The sequence below is a fragment of the Manis pentadactyla genome, chromosome 15, assembly GCF_030020395.1.
Source record: "Manis pentadactyla isolate mManPen7 chromosome 15, mManPen7.hap1, whole genome shotgun sequence".
Lineage (NCBI taxonomy): Eukaryota > Metazoa > Chordata > Mammalia > Pholidota > Manidae > Manis > Manis pentadactyla.
The window spans coordinates 41,103,262-41,123,134 of record NC_080033.1 but is presented as its reverse complement, the minus strand read 5'-3'; the positions used below and the strand labels follow the sequence as shown (position 1 = coordinate 41,123,134).

The 19,873-nt window shown below is 45.4% G+C and overlaps 1 protein-coding gene across 1 annotated transcript in view; it reads right to left on the bottom strand.

The window, feature by feature from the left end:
* LOC130681089 (chromodomain-helicase-DNA-binding protein 9-like) overlaps positions 1–16,659 on the bottom strand; it is a 167,230-nt gene extending 150,571 nt beyond the window's left edge. Inside the window, exon 1 of the mRNA XM_057493257.1 lies at positions 16,492–16,659. The gene's annotated coding sequence lies outside the window, so the exon portion shown is untranslated. The remainder of the gene's footprint in view (positions 1–16,491) is intronic.
* Between the last annotated feature and the right edge of the window lie 3,214 nt (positions 16,660–19,873).

The window sequence follows — 19,873 nt, the reverse complement described above, 5'->3', positions numbered from 1 at the left end:
CCTTAAAGGCAGAAAGAGCCTATCCCTCGGCACTGAGATTCTGTACAAATCTGCATCGGCTGGGAGCAGGGAGGAAAGGGGGTTCAGTGCATCCTCCATGGCCTAGGGGACAGAAGGCCCTCACCCAGGCAGAGGTCACAGACCCTCAGGTGCCTTCAGGGCCCAGCAAGTAACATAAATGGCCTGGCGGGTAGGGTGATAAGAGGCAGCTGACACTGGTCTCAGCCTCCAGGAACAATGGGTGGCAGTAGCTGGGACGGGAGATAACAAGCCCTCTGGGACAAGGACAGCAGCTGTTCACCTCTGGCTGGTTACAGTGGAAGAATGTGCACCCTGTGTTGTCAGGTCATCCATATTTCCGAGGTGGAGATCTGGATTTTACATGAAGTCTCCTAATTCAGGAGCAGATTTAAATGAAAAATATTGCAAAGGCTGACACGAGCTAAACAAAACCTGTCTAGCAGTCCAGCTGAATCTGAGCACCTCCAGTCAGCAATCTGACCCAGGAAGTGGGTCCTGTCCATGTGCAGTGTGGCGGGCAGTGCTGGGAAGAGAGGCTGGCACGGGTCAGATGAAGCCACGCGGTGAAAGTGCACGTGTCTGGCGCGCTAAGGAAGGACTGCTCGTCCCGGGGCTCATGAAACACGTTCAGGCTCCTGCCACTCTATCACGCTGTACCTGCTGCCAGCTGGATCCTTACCAACCACCCTCCCACCCCCTTCAGAAATTCTCCTCCTCTCCTTCTCTCACAGTTCATGTGGCCAGTTCCGAACTCTTTCCTTGGCTAAGGCAAGCTGTCACTTCTTCAGCCTCTGACCATATTCAAGTCAGCCTTAGAAACAACTTAAAACTCACTGACACCCTCCTTCCTCTCATACTTCACAAAATCATGACAAGGTGTATCTAAGGAGCTTTTTCCCCTTAAAAAAGATACTGTGCTTGGAGTACAGTTTCTGTTCCTTATCTCCATGAGAGACAAGAGGGAAACTGAGGCACAGAGTTGGGAGTTATTTGCCAAAGACACATTTATTTGGTAGGACTCCAAAGAGCTGACAGAACCATGCACTAAGCTACTTTTCAAAGTTAAGGCATCTTCCTGAGCTTTCCATAATAAAGTAGAATTTCCTTGCAATGAGATGGTACAGTAATCTAGAGTACAGAGAAAGAGGAGGAAAGATGTTAGGCAAAGCTCTGACTGTTAATCAAATCTCTTTCCCTGGCATTACCTCTACTCTGTCAGTTAGGTCCTTGTATTCTTGCAATTCCCTCTATATAGGGAATGAGAAAGGTGAGTGGGAGGAGATTACAAGAAGAGACATTTCAGAGTAAGGTAAAGTGCACTGCACAAGTGATTGCCTGCAGCAGAGTGTATGCATGAGTCTCTGGGTGTGCATGTATTTGCATGCGTAGTTTGTATGCAAGCCATTTTGGCAGAAGGAGAAGTGTAGTTTCTACACTTCAGCAAATGCAACACCCTCCCCTAAGAGAACCTTCGTGACTCCAGTCTCTCTCTCTCATCTCTGCCCACACTGTGGCTATTCATTTAATCAATATATGTGCATTTATTGAGCACCTTCTCGGTATCTGGCACTGTGATATATACTGAGGTTACATCAGTGAACAAGAATGACACAGTCCTCATCCTCAGGGGGCTCACAGTTTAAGAGGGAGGCAAATGAACGAGAAACTGAAATTCAGTGGGGTGAGCCCTCAGATAGGGGAAGTGAAGGAGAGGGCAAGGAGGAGGAAGCTTAACATGCAAGGAAGAAGGGAGGAGTCGGGGAACGTATTCTGGAAGACATGAAGTCTAGCTGAGATCTGAAGAATGAGCTGAATTGGACAAGGAAAAGGGAAGGTGAGTGTTTGAGGCAGAGGACACAGCATGGGCAAAGGATCTGGAGGTCGGATTCTCCCTTGCACTTGATGGAAATCTGCTGTTTGAGCTAAGGCAAGTTCAGTCCTGGGGAGAGTTTCAGGGGTTCTGGAGCCAAGTATGGGACAAGCATGGCAGTAGCCAAGGCCAAGAACTTTAGTAATCATTGTTCTCAGATTTAAACTGCTCACTTAAAAGCAGTAAAAGTGCTTTCCTGTCCTTAGGGTACTCGGAATATAGGATGAGAACTCAGGGTTCAGAGGACACTGTGGAATATCGCCCCTCATCTTGATAGAGGAAATAAACATTAAAGGTCAAGCACAGAATCTGAGACAAAATGCCTTTTAAATTCCAATTTACAGAGGACAAAGGATATTCACATTTTTGTTTTCTTCCTCACTCGCTGTCTGTCTCACACACACACGCTCTCACTTGGTGAGCTAGGCCTTAGAGTGAGTACTAGGTTTTGTCATATTATTTTTGATAGAGAGGAGGAAACTGAGACTCAGAGAGGAAGAGTATCCAAGGTTATGGGCTCAGTCATTCACTCACTGACCCAACGACCAGTAGCAGAGCACCTGCTTTCGGCAGGCTTCTGCGGGACGCGTGAGTATGGGGGTGAATAACACAGATATTCCCCACTCAGAGCAGAGAGATTCAAACCAATTGCTTCCAATTCCTATCCCGGTGCCCTTTCCAATGCCCTGAACTGTAGGTTGGATATGTTGTTTCTGCTGTAGTCCTCCAGTGGGTGTTATTGGCCCCCGGTCTTGTCAGCACTACACCATCCAGCCCTGCCCCGGGCCCCAAACATACCATCAAAGGAAAAACAGCTTAGCTGTGATGCAAATATACCTTCAAGGCAAGGTGCAGACCCAGATTTTTCCTGTAAATCCCTCCCAGATAAAAACCGTGTCCACCAGAGGTTGTCCTGGCCCCAGCAGTTCTTGAGTCATGGGGAAATTTCCTATTTCACATCCACCCCCTGTACTAGCCTAAAGCGAATGCTTTTAAACCTTCACCTTTTGCAAGTCTTCCCTTTAAACACTGTCATGATAGCAGGGGTGGGATAAAGGGTCTTTCAAAGCAAAAGGGGGAAAGTTGAGGAGGAGGAGAAAGCAGGGAGTGAGCAAGAGAAAAGGAGCCAGCAGACCCACCTGGCAGCCTGCACAATTCTGCTAGGAGCCAAATCTGGCCAAGGTCAGGGATGATTGGCAAAACCCAACCAGACAGACATCTCAGAGATGCCTGGGAGAGGCTGGCGCATCTCCCCAGAGCCAGGGCAATGTTATTTCCTGGGGCAATGCTAGTCACAAAGGATGAAAACTGATGACTGAATGTCTGGGCAGGGTCGGAGGCCTTGCCAGGGGGTGGGGGTGGACCGCTGGGAAGGAGGAGGGGCAGAGACTTAGCTGGTTTTGCACAGACAAATCTCTTCATTTTCCAGACTGGAAAAGCTGTTTGGGCTGTGCACATTTGCACAGAGTCACGGTATTTACTATGCTTCCCGGCTCAACAGATTTCTTTTTGTCATTCAGTCAAACGCAGCTTGTATTTTTCATAGCCAGAGTTGAACAGACAGTGGGGGCTCTTCCCCCACGTTGGGTTAAAAAACATGTCAGAGTGACTCAAAAAGCTCAGCTCACATGGGCAGCAGGAGTGGGTGGGGTAGCATGTTGTAGAGATATAGACCCGTGTTTACACAAGCAGGGTCTCCCCCTTGGAGGTGTTTAATGACACTCCTTATTTTCCAGCACACTGTTTTTTGAGCAGCCCTAGGAACAAACTACTGTAGTAGAAACTGATTCCTGCTTGTTGCATGTGACTCCCAGTTATCCACATTGAAGGTAGTATGGGTAGGATACAGGAGAGTGGGATAATTTTATATAGTGGTAAGTAAAAAACAAAAAAAAAACCCTTCTTGCCAATATATGCTTATTTAGAGTTCAATTCCAAAAGTGTTCCTGGCCAGATGTCAGATTATAAAGCTATCTGTTGAACCACTATATGCTAAAACATTAATTCAAGCCAACAAACATTAATTGAGCGCCAACTATGTGCAAGGTACAGTGCTGGGGAGGAAGCGTCCCAGCTGACCAGAACTTAACATGTACTTCACATTTTTAATAGAAGACAGAGGGTGAGCCCAGTGGTATACACAGCCAATAGCGGGGTTTTAGGCGCCAGGGATGGGTCAAGTCAATAAGGAAAGTCTTTTGGGGGGTGGGAGAAGGGAGAGCTTTCCCTGGCCCGGTCACATCATGCTCCTAGGCTTCTGTATGTGGAATGCCAGCCAAACCACCACACAGGGAGTGTAGTCATCAAATCTTGCTCAGCCTCAGTCATGCTCATCAAGAGTCAGAGGGAGAGACTCATCTTCCGAGATGACACAATGACATATTCAGGTGACCTCTGTCCTCTTGGGCCAGGGGGAGGGTAAATACACAGGCACCCCTGGTAACGCAGGTTAGCATCACCTGATGCAAAGGTATAGAGCCTCTAACCTCCTCTTCTTCTTGGGTTGGCAAAGCAGAAAGTCACTTTGCATTAATTTAAAGGGAGAAAGGACCCACACAGACTTCTCCTCAAACCTGCTTTTGAGCCAGGAGTCATGGGGAGTTGACGGGGTGGAGGCGGGCACAGGGAAGTAGTACAGGGTCTTTAGGGGACCAGGGGAGTCCAGGGAGCTAAGAATTCTCTTTAGTTCAAGTTAACTGTGCCAGATGTAGCTCAATTTTTTTTTCCTTTTAAAGACTATTATGGGTTTATTTCCAAAGTGGAAACACAGGGATGGAAAAATGAGTTTCAGTTGCTATGGAAATAGGAGTTGGCTGGGACCTGCAGGAGCAGCAGCTGGAGTAGAACAAGTGGCCAGGAACCCGGCCCTGTAACAGAGGGGGCTTCCGGCTGCGGATAAGACAATAACAGGCTTCAGCAGGGAGAAGGAGGAAAGAGAGAAAAGGAGACAGTGTTTCCAGGCACTGCAGCCTATGAATTCTGCAGGCATTTGCAGTGATACAGAATGTGCGTGTGCATGTGTGTGTTGCATGTGCATCACCACAGGCCAAAAAAAGAGAAGAAAAATAAATCCAGTGCCTGAAAAAGAAGGGATTTCACCAGTGACCTGAAGGTCAAGAAAGACATAAGGCAGTTGAATAACAGAAAGGGAGGGGCCTCCCGTTTAGAAGCCTTCCTGGGGTCTGGGGGGAAATGCCTGAGGAGGCACTGCCCTCACACTCTGTGCTCCCTCACCTTTGTCTTCACAGAACTCCTCATACTGAAACTTTTGTGGGCCAGAAATGCTGCAGACAAAATCCCCACAGGGTTAGCAAGACTGTGGGGGTGTGCAAGTTGGCTGTTCTATTTCAGCTGCACCTCTGGGTGACTGTTTCTGTTCCAGGTAGAACGTCTCCATGATCCTGGTGCTCTGGGAACTTGGAAATTTGGAAGCGGGAGGCTTCAAAGGGGTCTGAATGGTCTTAGCATCACCATCTGGAGAGATGCTTCCATTAGCCTAGGGGACCTCAGGCTGGATCTGCCCACAGGGCTCACCTGAGGGAATATTATGCTATTCCTACCCCTACCCTACTCAGAGGAACTGCTCAGGCCCTTTCCTTCCATTGCGTGGGGGTGAGGAGACAGGTGGACCCCACATTCACAAAGGGACTCAAAGTTAGGCTTCTGATACTATCTAGTCCTATCACTGTCTACATATGCTGTCCCTGAGAAACACAAAGAGGATCAGGCAGTTTGAACTGACCAGCCTTATGGTATCTCATTTTGCGTTTTGTCAGTTTTCAATAGATCAGGAGGCCTCCAAAAGTAGAGGTATCAAGAAAGAATAAAATACTTATGAATAAACTTAACCAAGGAAGTGAAAGACCTGTACACTGAAAACTTACATGCTGAAACAAATTAAAGATGAAAATAAATGGAAAGACAGTGCATGCACCTGGATTAGAAGACTTAATAGTAAGATGTCAACAGTACTCAAAGCAATCTGCAGATTTAATGCCATCTCTATCATTCACCCCAATGACATCTTTGCAGAAATAGAAAAATTCATAACGAACCCCAAAGAGACAAAACAATCTTGAAAAAGAACTAGCTGTGAGTTCTAAGCTCTAAGTTGTGAACTCAAACTTTCTGATTTCAAATTAAAACAAGATACAGTAATTCGAACAGTATATTACGGGCATACATACTGACATCCAGACCAATGTAACAGAATAGAAGGCCTAGAAATAAACCTTCAAATAAATGGTCAAATGGTTTTCTACAGGGTGCCAAAACCATTCAATGGGGACAGTCATTTCATTCCAAAAAATTGTGTTGGGAAAACTGGATATCCATATGCAAAAGAATGGAGCTGGATCCTTATTTGATACCATACAACAAAATTACCAAATATGGATCAAAGACCTAAACATAAGATCTAAAACTATGAACTCTTATGAGAAAACATAGAGGAAAACTCTCAAGACATTAGATTTGGTAATGATTCTTGGATATGACATCATAAGCACAGGCAACAGTAGAAAAACAGATCAATTGAACTTCATCAAAATTAAAGTTTTGTGTATCAAAGGATACTGTCAACAGAGAGAAAAGGCAGAAAGGGAGAAAATATTTGCCAATCATGTATCTGACAAGGGATTAATATCTAGAATATATAAAGAACTCCTACAACTCAACCTGATTCAAAAATGGGCAAAGACTTGAATAGACATTTCTCCAGAGAAGATACAGAAATGGCCAATAAACACATGAAAAGATGCTCAACATAAATAATCATTAGGAAAATGAAAATCAAGACCACAATGAGATCCTGTCAGAATGGCTATTACCAAAAACAAAAGACAAAAAACCCAGAAAATAGTAACTGTTGGCAAGGATGTGAGGAAATAGGAACCTTTGTGCATTGGTGGAGATGATGCAGCTAGAGTAAAATGGTACTGCAATCCCTCAAAAAATAAAATATAGAATTACCTTATGATCCAGCAATTCCACTCTGGATATGCACCCAAAGGAACTGAAAGCAGGGATATTTATACACCATGTTCATAGCATTATTATTCACAACAGCCGAAAGGTGGAAGCAACCCAAGTGCCCATTGTGAAGTGGTGAATGGAGAAACCAAATGCTGTATGTGCATACAATAGAACACTACTCAGCCTTAACAAGGAAGGAAAGTCTGACACATTCTCCAACACGGATGAAGCTTAAAGACATACTAAGTGAAATAAGCCAGTTGCAAAAAGGACAAATGTTGTATGATTCCATGTATATATGGTACCTAGAGTAGCCAAAATCATAGAGACTGAGAGTAGAATGGTGGTTGTCAGAGGTTGGAGGAAGGAGGGAATAGAGAGGAAATTAAAATTAATTAAGCAATTAAATGCACTGTTTAATGAGCATGGAATTTCAGTTTAGGAAGATGAAAAAGTCCCAGAGATGGATGGTGGTTAACAGTTGGTTATACAATAATATAATGCACTTAATGCTACTTAACTGTACATTTTTAAATGGTTAAAATGGTAAATTTTATAATGAAAAATAAATGTATATAAGTGGAAGCAACCCAGGGTCAGCCTCTCGTCCTCTGAGAGTCTGCCCTCACAGTACCCAGTTAGGCCCAGTCAACACCCAGGATATGACCTTTCCTCGACTTCCTTTGTCTTGTCAAAATTACCACAGGTGCAAAGAAGACCACAGACTGGGGTGGGGAGCCCAGCGTGTACAGGCGAGATAGAGAGATGAACAAAGATGAGGCTCGTTGGTGGACAGTGCACTCTGCTCTGGTGCAGGTTCCCACAGGAGGGCGGAAGGGCACTGGTGGGCACAGCTGGTGCTCGGGCAGCTCACAGGAGGGGAGGGGACTTCTTGCTCAGCCGTCAGGTGGTGTCACAGAGGAAGTGGTGCTCAATGGGGGTGTGAGGGAATGAGGACATACACGTGTGAACTGGTGGATGGCACTTTAAGTGGGTTGTTTGGTTGGAGTGTGGTGTGACTTAGAGGCAGGAATTCGGAAAGAATACTGGGTCAAAGGGGTGAGGAAGTGACCAGGGACAAGGTGACACAGTACAGGAACATCTGCTACACAAGCCTGACATCCTACAGGGTAAGTATTATAAATACATTCTTGGCTTGGATTGGTAACCTTATGGAACTAGGTTCAGAAGGAATTTGAATACCAAACAAACAATAATAACAAGTTCTAAGAGCACTTACCCTATGCATCTTAGTCAATAACCCTAATTAAAGGGTAGCAATATTAGCTCCATTTTCGGCTGAGAAAACTGAGGCCCAAGTGGTCAAGCAACTTGCCGAGAAAACACACAGGGTGAGTAAGTGGTGGGACTGGGGTAGGAACTCAGGCCTACGTGGATCTTAAACTCTAATATATATTAAGACATATGTAAAGGAGCTAGTTTAAAAACAGAAATTCCATTCCCAGTGTGCAAAGCTGGAATAATCTCAACAGAACAAATAAAATAGTACCAGAATATAACCAGAGTATAAAATAAAATCCATGAGTCCATACCACTATAAATAAAAAGAAAAATTAATACATCGGAGAGAAGAGCCAAATGTTCCATGCAGAGGACTGTGAAATCAATTATGCAGATACACTGCCCTCAAGGAGGGAGAATAGAACTCCCCATCCCTTAAGCTTAGGCTACTACGTAATGATCTCCTTCCAAGACTACAATGTGGAACAGGGGAAATGGAGTAACTTTACAGTGGAGACATCTGACAAACGCCTCCTCAGTCAGGTGATCAAGGTTAGCATCAGCAATGATAAGTCCAGCTGGTACTATGTATGCTTGACATGATGTGACCAAAATGGCACTTCACTCGTACGATTTTCTCTCCAAAACCCATCACCCTAGTCCAATCATGAGAAAAATACCAGACAAAGTCCAATAGAGGGGTATTCTGCAATACCTGACCAGTACTCCTGCAATCTTTCATGGTCAGCAAAAACAAGGAAATTCTGATAAACTGTCACAGCCAGTTGGGGCCTAAGGACAACTAAATGTAATGTGGGAGCTTGGTGATATCCTGCAACAGAAAAAGGACATCAGATAAACACTGAGAAAATCTGAATGACTTTGGTCACTAATAATGTATCAAAATTGGTTTGTTAATTATAATCAATGTACCATAGTATGTTTGTTAACGTTAATAATAAAGGAAACTGGTTGTGGGATATATAGGAACTCTCTGTACTATCATCTCAATTTTTCTGTAAATCTAAACTGGTCTAAAGTACCAAATCATTTCCCTCATCTGTGGAGTATAACAATGAAGCAAAACTGAAGGAACAAAACAGTAGCAGACTCACAAACTCCAAGAAGGGACTAGTGGTTACCAAAAAGGAATGGGTGTGGGAGGGCGGGTGGGGAGAGAGAGAGAAGGGGATTGAGGGGTATTATGTTTAGTACACATGGTGTGGGGGGTCATGGGGAACACAGCGCAGCACAGAGAAGGCAAATAGTGAATTCTTACTACACTGATGGACAGTGACTGCATTGGGGTATGGCTAGGGACTTGATAATATGGGTAAATGCAGTAACCACATTGTTTTTCATGTGAAACATTCATAAAAGTGTATATCAATAATACCTTAATAAAAAAATACTTATGTTAAAAAAAAATCTAAACTGGTCTAAAACAAAACAAGTCTATTAAAAACAAACAAATTCTTGGGCTGACCCTCACAACCCCTGGCCCTCTGGAATGCATTTGTACACAAGTAATGGAGTTGTGAATGAAGCCAGCCCCACTCCCTGGCTATTGATAGACTGAAGAGAAAGAGCAGAAATAGCAATTATCCGCAGGGAGGGAAATAGTTTGCACCAAAGACACTGTATGCTTCTTTTCTCTATCAGACTCCCTGAGGTTAGGTACTGTGCCTCTCATCAGACTAGAAGTCTTCCTAGTGAGACAACTGAATCTCGCCTGTCAGACGGGCAGCCCCTGAGGGCGAGGCCCACTTTCTCCTCTCAAGGAGGCCTCCCTCAGTGACCCCAGATGCCACGGATTCTCTGTATGCACTTTATCCTACTTACAGGGAAGTCAAGATTCTTTAATATGGGTGGGAAGAGAGGCCATGTATACAAAATGTACGTTTGTAAAGGCTGGCAAAATTTGTTTGCTCTGAAATAATAGGACTCCTAACGCTTCAGATAAGCATAGCCAATGCTCTTAACAGCAAACTGAATGGTTTGTTGGCTTAGCACCATGAGCTTCCTTTCCTGACCCATCCCTCTCCATCCCTTGTACCCCAGACCCCAGGCATAGAGGAATGATAACAGTAGTGACAGCTTAAAACTGTGATGCAGCGCATTCTATAATGGAACACTCAGTATCCCAGAAAGTTGCTCTTGGCTGCAAGACATTGTCACTGGGAAGTATACAGGTCACCCCAAAATATGGAGAGACCATGTCAATGGAAGGCACACACATCTGTGACTACGTATCTGTAAAAGTTCTTAGGGACAGGACAGGATGTGCCTCCAGAAAAAGAAGGAAGAACAAGGCCTGGAAATCAAATCAAGACTTGATAATGAAAAAAAAAAAGCCAATTGTAATAACATAAGCTGAAGGACTATTAGGTAGAGAGAAATGGTGGTATGTGAGCTCAGAAAAAACATTACAGAAAAGCAAGTCTTTTTGAGTCTATCTTATCTCGCTCATTGTCCAGAGTAGTGGGAGCTCTGGAAACCTTTGAGGGAGCATTACAGGCAGTTCAGAGGGCTGGCAGAGCCTCCTGGAATACTCTCCTGATAAAGAGCTTAAGGTTGGTCCGGGGACAGTAGGAAGACAAAGATTTGGTAACTGATCAGTCATGTCTACCATGAGCACAGGGATGGGGAATTAGACCAGCAGTGATGCCCTTCTGGGCTCTTAGATCCCTCAGAGTATCTAAGGGTATCCTGGCTATTAAAAACATTCATCCTGCTCACCTTGCTTTAATTCCATAAGTACCAACGTCTAACTAGAATCTGGCTTCCCGTGTGAACTTTCCTATAGGGGAAGAAATGTGCTGACAAGCTGACAAAGTTTTCAGCCTGCTTCCCAGTGCCTGTACTATTGTGATTTACTACAGCTGTGGTCAGGCGTCCTCACCAGGCTCCCGGGAATCTGGTTAGTCTGTCCCATTCAGCCTGGTGTGCTCCATGGGCACTGGAGGAGCTCCATCTCTGGCCTGCCAAGAATGAGCATCACCAGCCTCCGTGGTCCAGAGGGGCTCTCCTAGAGTGAACTGCCTCCCTCCTGACACCACCATCTAGCTGCCTTTGCCACATCAGTCACCCCAACCACAGCCATCTACCTTGGGCCCAGGATGAGCTGTGGGAGGCCTGCAAAAAAAGTGGCACAGCAACAAAAATAACTAAGTTCTGTTAATAAAAAAGAATAAGGAAGAAAGAGGCCCTGTGTTTAGGGGAAGATGCCAAGAACACACAAGGGCGCATAAGCAGAAGTAGCCGGCAGCGTGTAATCTAGAACAGGGAAGACCCGGGAGGGCCGACTGGTTCTCTGCCATCTGAAGGACTGTAGTGAGGAAAGGCGGACAGATTTGTTCCCTGGGGCTCCAGGAGAAAGTAGGACAACCAAGGGGCAGCACACTCAGGGAGACAGATTTCAGATCGATAAGCAAGGCAGTTTTCCTCTCATATCAGTAACTCAGCTATCATCTTCACGTGCCTCCCCTTTTTTCTTTAGTTGAATTTGAGAAACAGGGTAATCTGGTGATTTAGGAACACAAACTCTGCAGCAAGACCACCCGATTCATTTTCCAGTTCTGTCACTTACTAACTATACAACTTTGGGCAAGTTACTTAACTTCCCTATGGTTGTTTTCTCAGCTAATAATAGTACCTCCCACAAATAATACCCATGTGACTGTGGTGAGGACTGGTTAAAATATAGTGCTTAGATAGCGCCCAGCACCTTGTAAGTGCTCAGTATGTGGTGGCGACTATGATTTTTAATTATATTCTCATACCACCTACACCATTACTTAACATTTTTAAGTGGACCCATTATTTGTACAAATTTATTTTAAAGGAAACTTTATTTTACTACTGTAAATGCAGAACCAGAAACACTTGCCATGTTACATGGCAATATAGGTGGAAATGGTAAAAACAAACATAAAACGTTATTCCATTTTAGCTAGCTACAGTTGCCTGTTTCATGCCCTGAACTTGAGGACTGCTGTCTTTTCCACAGAAAGGGAGATGAGCACATGTTAAAAAATACTCTAGTACTTCACGGAGACTTCTTTCGTTGACTGTAGTCGAAGGAAGAGTCTGGCAAGTTCAAGGAAGTGAAAGTCCAGGGTAGCTGGAGCTCCTGCTCTGGGGAGAGAGAGCAGCAGAGTGCTGGGGTGGGAGGCAGGGCAGGATCAAAGAAACAGTTTAAAGAGGGAAAACCCATGCTGGTCTGAGACTTCAATGTTCTTTAGCGCCATGACTGCACGTCACACCAGACCATCCCACAAGGCCCCCAGTGGTGTGCACAGCACACTTTAGAAAATAAAGTCAGAAACGCTTGGTTGTCCATCTGTACTCGTTAGTGCCCCCCCGGGAGGTTCCCTGCGGTGAGCTTCCAGACTCACAGGCTGCCTCTCACTTCCTTTTGCCTGAAGGTAATTTTCTGGCAGCTGGGAATGTACTGCATAGTGTGCAGAAGTTGAGGGCAGGGGGTGAGAGACCCTCTGCCGATGAGCGATGGAAGGTAGGGGGAGTACCCCAGCTTCTCTGCCTCTGCTGGGACACATGCTCTCTCTAAGAGTCCCCAGAAACTTTGAGCCCCTTCCCCCAGTGGTAACTCACTCATTAACTCATTCACTATCCTCCCATCCCGGTCCATTTCACCCTCCCTGGACTTTCTGGGATCACTTCCCAAATAAGTTCCTGGCACCCAAACCCTTGTCTTATGATCTGCTTTTAGGGAAACCCCAACTATGGCACAGTTTAAACTTCTGACAATGGAATGAGTTGCCCAGAGACTAAGTTCCATTTTATTGGGGCACTCAGGAAATGGCTGAGAATGTTCAATGGAGATTCATGGGTCAGGTAAGCATTCAACTAGTTTGACATTGAGTATCCTTCGGACCCTTAGGTCTCATGGTTCTAGTTCAATAGTCAGCAAATTACAGCCCATGGGCTACAGCCAACCCCACTGCCTGTTTTTATACAGCTTGTGAACTAAGAATGATTTTTACATTTTTTAATGGTTGAAAAAAATCAAAAGAATAACATTTTGTGACCCATTAAAATTATATGAAATTCAAATTTCAGTATCCATAAATAAAGTTTTATTGGAACACAGCTACACTCATCCATTTCCATACCATCTACAGGGCTGCTTTAATGTTACTCTCTGGCCCTTTACAGAAAAATGTTCAAGATCATTATCCTGTAGAGACAGACTGAGACCTGACAGCCCTGTAGTAGGGGAGGCCCAGCACCAGACCTGGTATTTAGTGGGTAGTTTGTGTCAGACCTTCACATTTGCTTTTTCTACGTCTCTGTGACCACCCTCACTACGACTCTGCCCTCTGGAGTTACCTAGGACTCTTTCACGGAGACATTAATGTTTTTATACCAGGAATATTTTTATCTTTAAAAGGACATGGGAACTTTTCTTCTCCACACTCTGCCCACTGTCCTAGGTGGTTTCACCCATGCTTGATGGCTTCTGTACCCACTTAGTTACTGATTCCCCCCCAAACCAAATCTCCAGCCCAGATGGTATCCTGATCACTCTCATCAATATTCAAATGTCTGTTCAACAGTAGATTAAGACGGGGTTAGGGAGGCGGGTTTTGTTGCTTACCCACAGGGTAACACTGAGCGAGACATTCAACTGCACGGGGAATCAATGTCATCATCTGTGGAAGGCAGAAATGATCCTGCCCAGCCTGCCAGGATTACTGGGCTAACTGGATGGAATGAGAGCTGCCCACAAAACACAGTGCCATCTTGGCTCCAGCCCCTCTCCAGTACATTATTGTGTTATATTATTATTATTGCACTATCTGTATTATTATAGTATTAGCTCCTTTGGACTATCACACTCCCCGCACACTGGCTCCCCCCAAGTTCCCTGACCTTGCCAAGCTCTTGGCTACCTCTGAGCCTTTGTTTATGCTGCTTTTTCTGCCTTAAATACACTTTCCTCATCCCACCCCCTACATGGCCGCCTCTCAGCCTTTCGGACCCCAAAGGCAAGCCAGGCTCCTTCTATAATGCCTCTCCATCTTTGCGCTTAATTCTTTCATTGCATGTGCAATAATGTCTAATCACAATTGATTCTTCTCATTTACGGCAGTTATGTTCTATAAGGTTGCCATGAACACAGAATTAGCAAATACTGAAGCTCTGCTCCTGGGGAAAAATTCTAAGGTTAGGTTCTTGCCAGCTTCTGGTCACATTTTCATCAACAGATCAATACCTAACCTTGTCTGATATGTGTTTCTGTTTAAAGATATTTTATTTAATATATATTGTTGATTCATTCCCATTGAACTCATAGCCAAAACCCACTACAACTCATGCCTGAACAAAGCTTATCTAACACATATTTTCTCTGGAAGGCACATTCACAGCCTTCCTGCGCTCAGAACACTTGTCAGCAGTTGAGCACTATGCTCAGGGGCATATTTAAACAGCAGAATCACCAACAGAAAAAAGCACAAAAATGTGAAAAATGTGGCACTTAACTAGACCACAAAAAGGACACTTGTTTACGTGTAAAAGCTGGAACAAGATGTCAGAGTGCTGCCTTGTTTTGACCTCAGCTGGGAACATAGGTGTTGGGCGACTTAAAGTTTTTACCACTCTGGGCATGTCCATGAATGACCGCAAAAGTGCTCTGAATATTGATTTGGGGTTACAAATATGCTTTCGCAAAGAGGAGAATTTGCAACTACATAATCTGTGAACAATGAGGATCCACTGTACTTCCTTCTCGTTTCTTTCATTTACCAGAGTGGGAGTTCTCTGAAGGATGGTCTTACCATTTTATCTCTAGCATCTGGAAAACTGCCTGGCACATAGTAGGCCCTCAATAATAAATGTATTTTAAATGAACAGATGAGTCAATTGAGTTCAAGTGCTTGGTGGGCAGCAATGATATCTGGTATTTATGGAAAAGACACCATGAGCTGCCCTGTGCTAAGTGCCTTCTCTCCATTCTCTTAGTGAGTAAGGGAAACAGCAGATTATTGTACGTTTACACATGGGCCCTGGAGTCAGACTGACTGGTTTCCAGTATAGGGCCTGCCTCTCATTAATTACATAGCCGTGAGGCAAGTTCCTTGGCTTCTCTGAACCCCAGCTTCCTCAGCTATCAAGTGGGGTAGTTACAGTTCTATCTTGTGGGATGAGGAGTCAAATGCAGCAATTCACAGAAAGCACTTCACAGGGCACCTAGCACAGGTATGCTCTTAGTAAACATTATCTGTTATTGTTAATTCCTACAGCAACTCTAAGAGTTTTATACTATTATAACCATTTTGCAGAGGAGGAAACACAGGTAAGGGGTGGTTCTGTGAGTTTTCCACTAAACTACATGAAACATAACTGCTGCGAATAATGAGAACCAACTGTAATTAGACATTACTTCACACATAAGGAAGGGCTGGGCCTAGGGATTCGAAGCCCATGCTGGTAACCACTTTGCTGTTATATAAAGATACGGAATCGTTTTTATTGAGTATAGGGGCTCTTACTCAGCCTGCTCAGCTACATTGACCACAATGAGGAGGGCGGCGCCAGCTGGGCCCCTGAACTTCTGTGGGATCAGGGGAAGGAGGAACACTCTGCACTTCCCCTAAGTCTTCGCTCACATTCCACATCAGTGTTTTTCTGTTCCCTGCCCACTTTCCAGTTCAACCCTTTCAGAAACAGCCTGTTGGGAAGGGAGGTACTGGCTCGTTGCCTGCGGTATGACAGCTCGAAGGCGGAGAGAGTTCCTGCATGAAAAGTCTGTTAAAGAAGGAGGAGAAGGAGGAGGAGGAGAAGGAGAAGAAGAATCAGCACTCTGGGCTGTACCAAACAACCTGGGGGGGTTTCCTCCAATCCTCTGGATCAAGGGTCCTCAAACTTAGCTGCTAGTTGGGATCTCCTGGGAAGCTTTTATATACTCAGATGCCCAGACCCCAACCCAGGCCACTTATATTTGAGTCTCTGGGGTGCGGGATTGGGCGTCAGCATTTCTTACTGCTCCCCAAGCAACCCCAATGCGCGGCCAAGTTTGAGAAATGGTGCTTAGATCTTATCAGCCCTCAGCTCCAACGCTGAAGTCGCTCTGGGCAGCAGTAACTCTCTTCTGCCCTTAGAACCTGCTGTTGGGGTTCCAGGCACGCTCCTCAGACGCACAGGCTGGTGGAGGATGTCTGCGCGAGCGACCCAGTGTTGTGCTCCGCCCCTAGGCGCAGCTCGCGGACCGCGGGTCTCCGCGTCCGCTTAGGAAAGAGCAAACACGTGCGGCCGCTCCGACTTCCCCGGTGGTCTCCACAGACCGCACGCGGGGCTCGGCGGCCGCCGCGCTGCTCACCCCAACCTCGAGGGAAACGCCCGGGGCTCAAGAATCGTACCTTGGCGGACGGCGAAGCCCTCCGGTCCCCCGAATCCTGCGGCTCAGGTTCGAGCTGTCGCTGGGCGCCGCTGTGGCTCTCGCCGCGCCGGGGAGGCGCCCTCTAGAGCGCAGGCGCCACCTCGTGGGCGCGGGGAGGCCGCGCGGGAACCCGGGCAGGGAGGTGGGAGGTGGGAGGTGGGAGCGCAGTCCCGGGCGGAAATGCAGCCTGGCTTCCTACGTGGACGGTTTTCCAACACGGGGCGAAACCCGGGCGCAAATCCCAGCTGGGAGGGACCACCTTCACTCACTGGAGGGCACCGGGACCTGAACTCGCTGAACTTTCTCTTGGAGGCACGGAGGGGCAGCCAGGCCCTGGCTTCTGGCCTGGGATCCATCCTGAGATTTTCCTGGCTGGACTCAGAGATCTTTCCTTTCATCCAAAAGCTTTCAGCACACCCCAATTTGGCATAGCCTCTCTTTTAAATATGCTGGGAGCATCATAAAGTGTCAGGGACTAGGTTCTTCCTTTCTGCTATCAGCAATCCTTTCTTCCTGCCGCTCCCTCTGAGCCCCCTCCTCACCCCTTGCACTCCAACCTTATTCTCTCTAGTCTCTGGCTGACCTTTTATTAAACACCTGGTCTGTGTCAGACCACCTGTAGTGTTGGGAGACACAGTGAGGTCCTCTAGGAATTGGCAACACCTGGTGCCGGTGGCATTTCTTTGGGAATTTAGCATCCCTGACTTCCTAGCACTGAATGCCGGTAGCCACCTGTTAGTCACTGGGGGGAATGGGGGTGGGGCTGGGGGTAGGACTGCCCTAAACTGAGACCCTCTTAGCTGATACTTAAGATCAGTTGACACTTAGTGCAATTCAGTGTCCAGGGGAGTTCCACTGTTAGGCTTTTTCAAAGCAGTGGGGACTCATAGCCACCTCCCTTTCCTGAGGCTTCCAATACTTTCTATTTCTTTTATGAAGACATGCCAAAACAAGATTGCAAAAATGGTGGACTATTTAAAGTGTTCACATTTCATTTATTTCTTCCTTCAACAAATGTTAAACTGAGCACCTTCTATGCACCACACACTTTTCTACAAATAAGAGCAACAAAGAGAAACAAAACACCCAAAAATCTCTTTCCTGGTTGAATTCACATTTAGTGCAACAAATTAACACTTTTAATGTACACGAAAATGCAGTGCAAGTAATTGAACTCTTCACTGGGTAAGAACAGGATTTATTTATTTTTAATCAATCAATCTATAGGGCAGAGTGGCCAGCTGATGGATACAAGTTTTGTGAAGTTATATGGGGGAATTCCTTCTATTAATCCTTGCAGTTTATCTGTGTGATGACTTGGGGCTAACATCACCAGTAGAAATATTAAAGTCACTTTGTGAAAGTGAGGTCTGGGTCAACCTCCCTCCCCCTGTCATCAGGCAGCTGCATCTGGGGAGGTCTCTCCCAGTGCACGAGGTGAAACCTCAACCCGGACAGGGAAGGATTCTTGACTCTGAGAAAGAATTCTCCACCAGGTCAGACAAGTGTAGGTAAGGAAGGAATTCATTAAAGTGAGAGTAGTAGTGAATGGCAGCAGCTGTGCAGGCCGTAGAGCACAAGGAAGAGCAGAGGAAGAAAGGGAAGTGCACTGAACTCCTGCTCTTCAGAAGGCAAATCCTTTGCCAACTTCTAAAGCCAGGGTCACCTGGCATCCAGTGTCCTGGATCTGCATGGCATGGGAACTGAGCCTCTACCACTTCAGAATTTGGGGGAGCCACAAAGCACTGCATGGAGTGAGTTTATAGTCTGAGAACTTCCACTTCCCTATTGGTCGGAAATAAAACAGGGGAAGAGAAAAGGATTGTGTGAAGACTAGGAAGCAGAATGAAATAGCGAAGTGACAAAGGCATTTACCACCAGAGGGGGAGGCTGGGGAGTTCTTGTCTTTATCATGGAAAAGAGTTCAGAGACAAATGCAATCGGCTTATGCAAGAGGAAAGTGTATTTGATATAAGACAGTACACACTCAGACAGGAGTGTGGGCAACCTCAGAGAGAAGACACGCTTAAGGGTTTAAGGTTTGGGGTTTTATAGGGCCTAGGGGTCAGCATAAGGCATGATGTATACAAGTGATTCATAATTCCTTCGAAGTTTTTTCTTAAGAATAGGGTTATTTAGGTGACTGTGTTGGTCTGGATCTGGACAATCTTTATCCACATAGGTTCATTTAACACTTTGGAGGTCTATGTCCTGTCCTGGTTACAAAGTAACTTAATTGGTTAAGGGGCTGGAAGAAGAGGAAGAAAAACATAGAGATTAAGTTAAAGAATAAACTTTTTCACAGGCTAAGTAGATTATACAATGGCATGACCCTTGTCCCAGTTCCCTGCCCTATCTCACCCGGACCTGTTTATGTGCCTACTTAATCTTTGGCATCTCTGTACCATGTGATCTGGTCAAAGTGACCATCAGGAGTGGAGGAAAAGGAGGTGTCACCTGTGGGCAATGCCTGGAAGGGCAAGGGACAATGTGTGTCTGATGACAGGGGCCAGCCCCAGCCTACTCATGACAGGCTGGTGCACTGGTGAAGGTGAATGGGTCACAGAACTGCTGACAGATACACTTTCCATTCTTTCACGTTAAAGTGTCTCTGAGTCACTACTAGGTTGCTCTTGCCCCAGTCATTGCAAAAGGTCTCTCCTCCCACCCAACCCCAGTGTGCCCCAGGGCATGCCTGGGCAAAGTCCTAGATTACAGTTTCTGGGATTCTGACATCAGGCATCACCTGATGAGGTTAAAGGCTTCCTAATGACTTTCTCCTCTGAGTTCTCCTAGCATTTTTCTCATTCCACTAATCAGTGTTCTGGAAACTGCAGTTTTCAACAGGTATGTTTTCTCCATAGGTTCCCCATAGGTGGTCTTCTTGAAGTAATGCCAATAATAATAATAATAATAATAATAATAATAAGTACTGTTATTATTTGGAATGTTTTAGACACTGAGAATTTTAGTCTTGGTTTAATCCTCACAATAGCCTTAAGAAGTAGACACTATTATTTTTCCCATTTTATAGATGAAGAAACAGAGACTCATAAGTATTTTGTATTTTGCCCTAGGTGGAAGTGTTAGCAAGTAGCATGGCTGGGACTTGAATCTGGATTGCCCAACTGCAGAACGATTGTTTCTGAACATTTTGCTACTATTTATTGACCACCTACTATATGCTGGACACTGTTTCAGATATGAGACTGGATGGAATATGTAAATTTATTTATCTATATTAAGGTATCATTGATATACAATCTTATGAAGGTTTCACAGAGCAAAATTGTGGTTATTACCTTCACCCATATTATCAAGTTCCCCCCCACACCCCATTGCAGTCACTGTCCATCAGCATA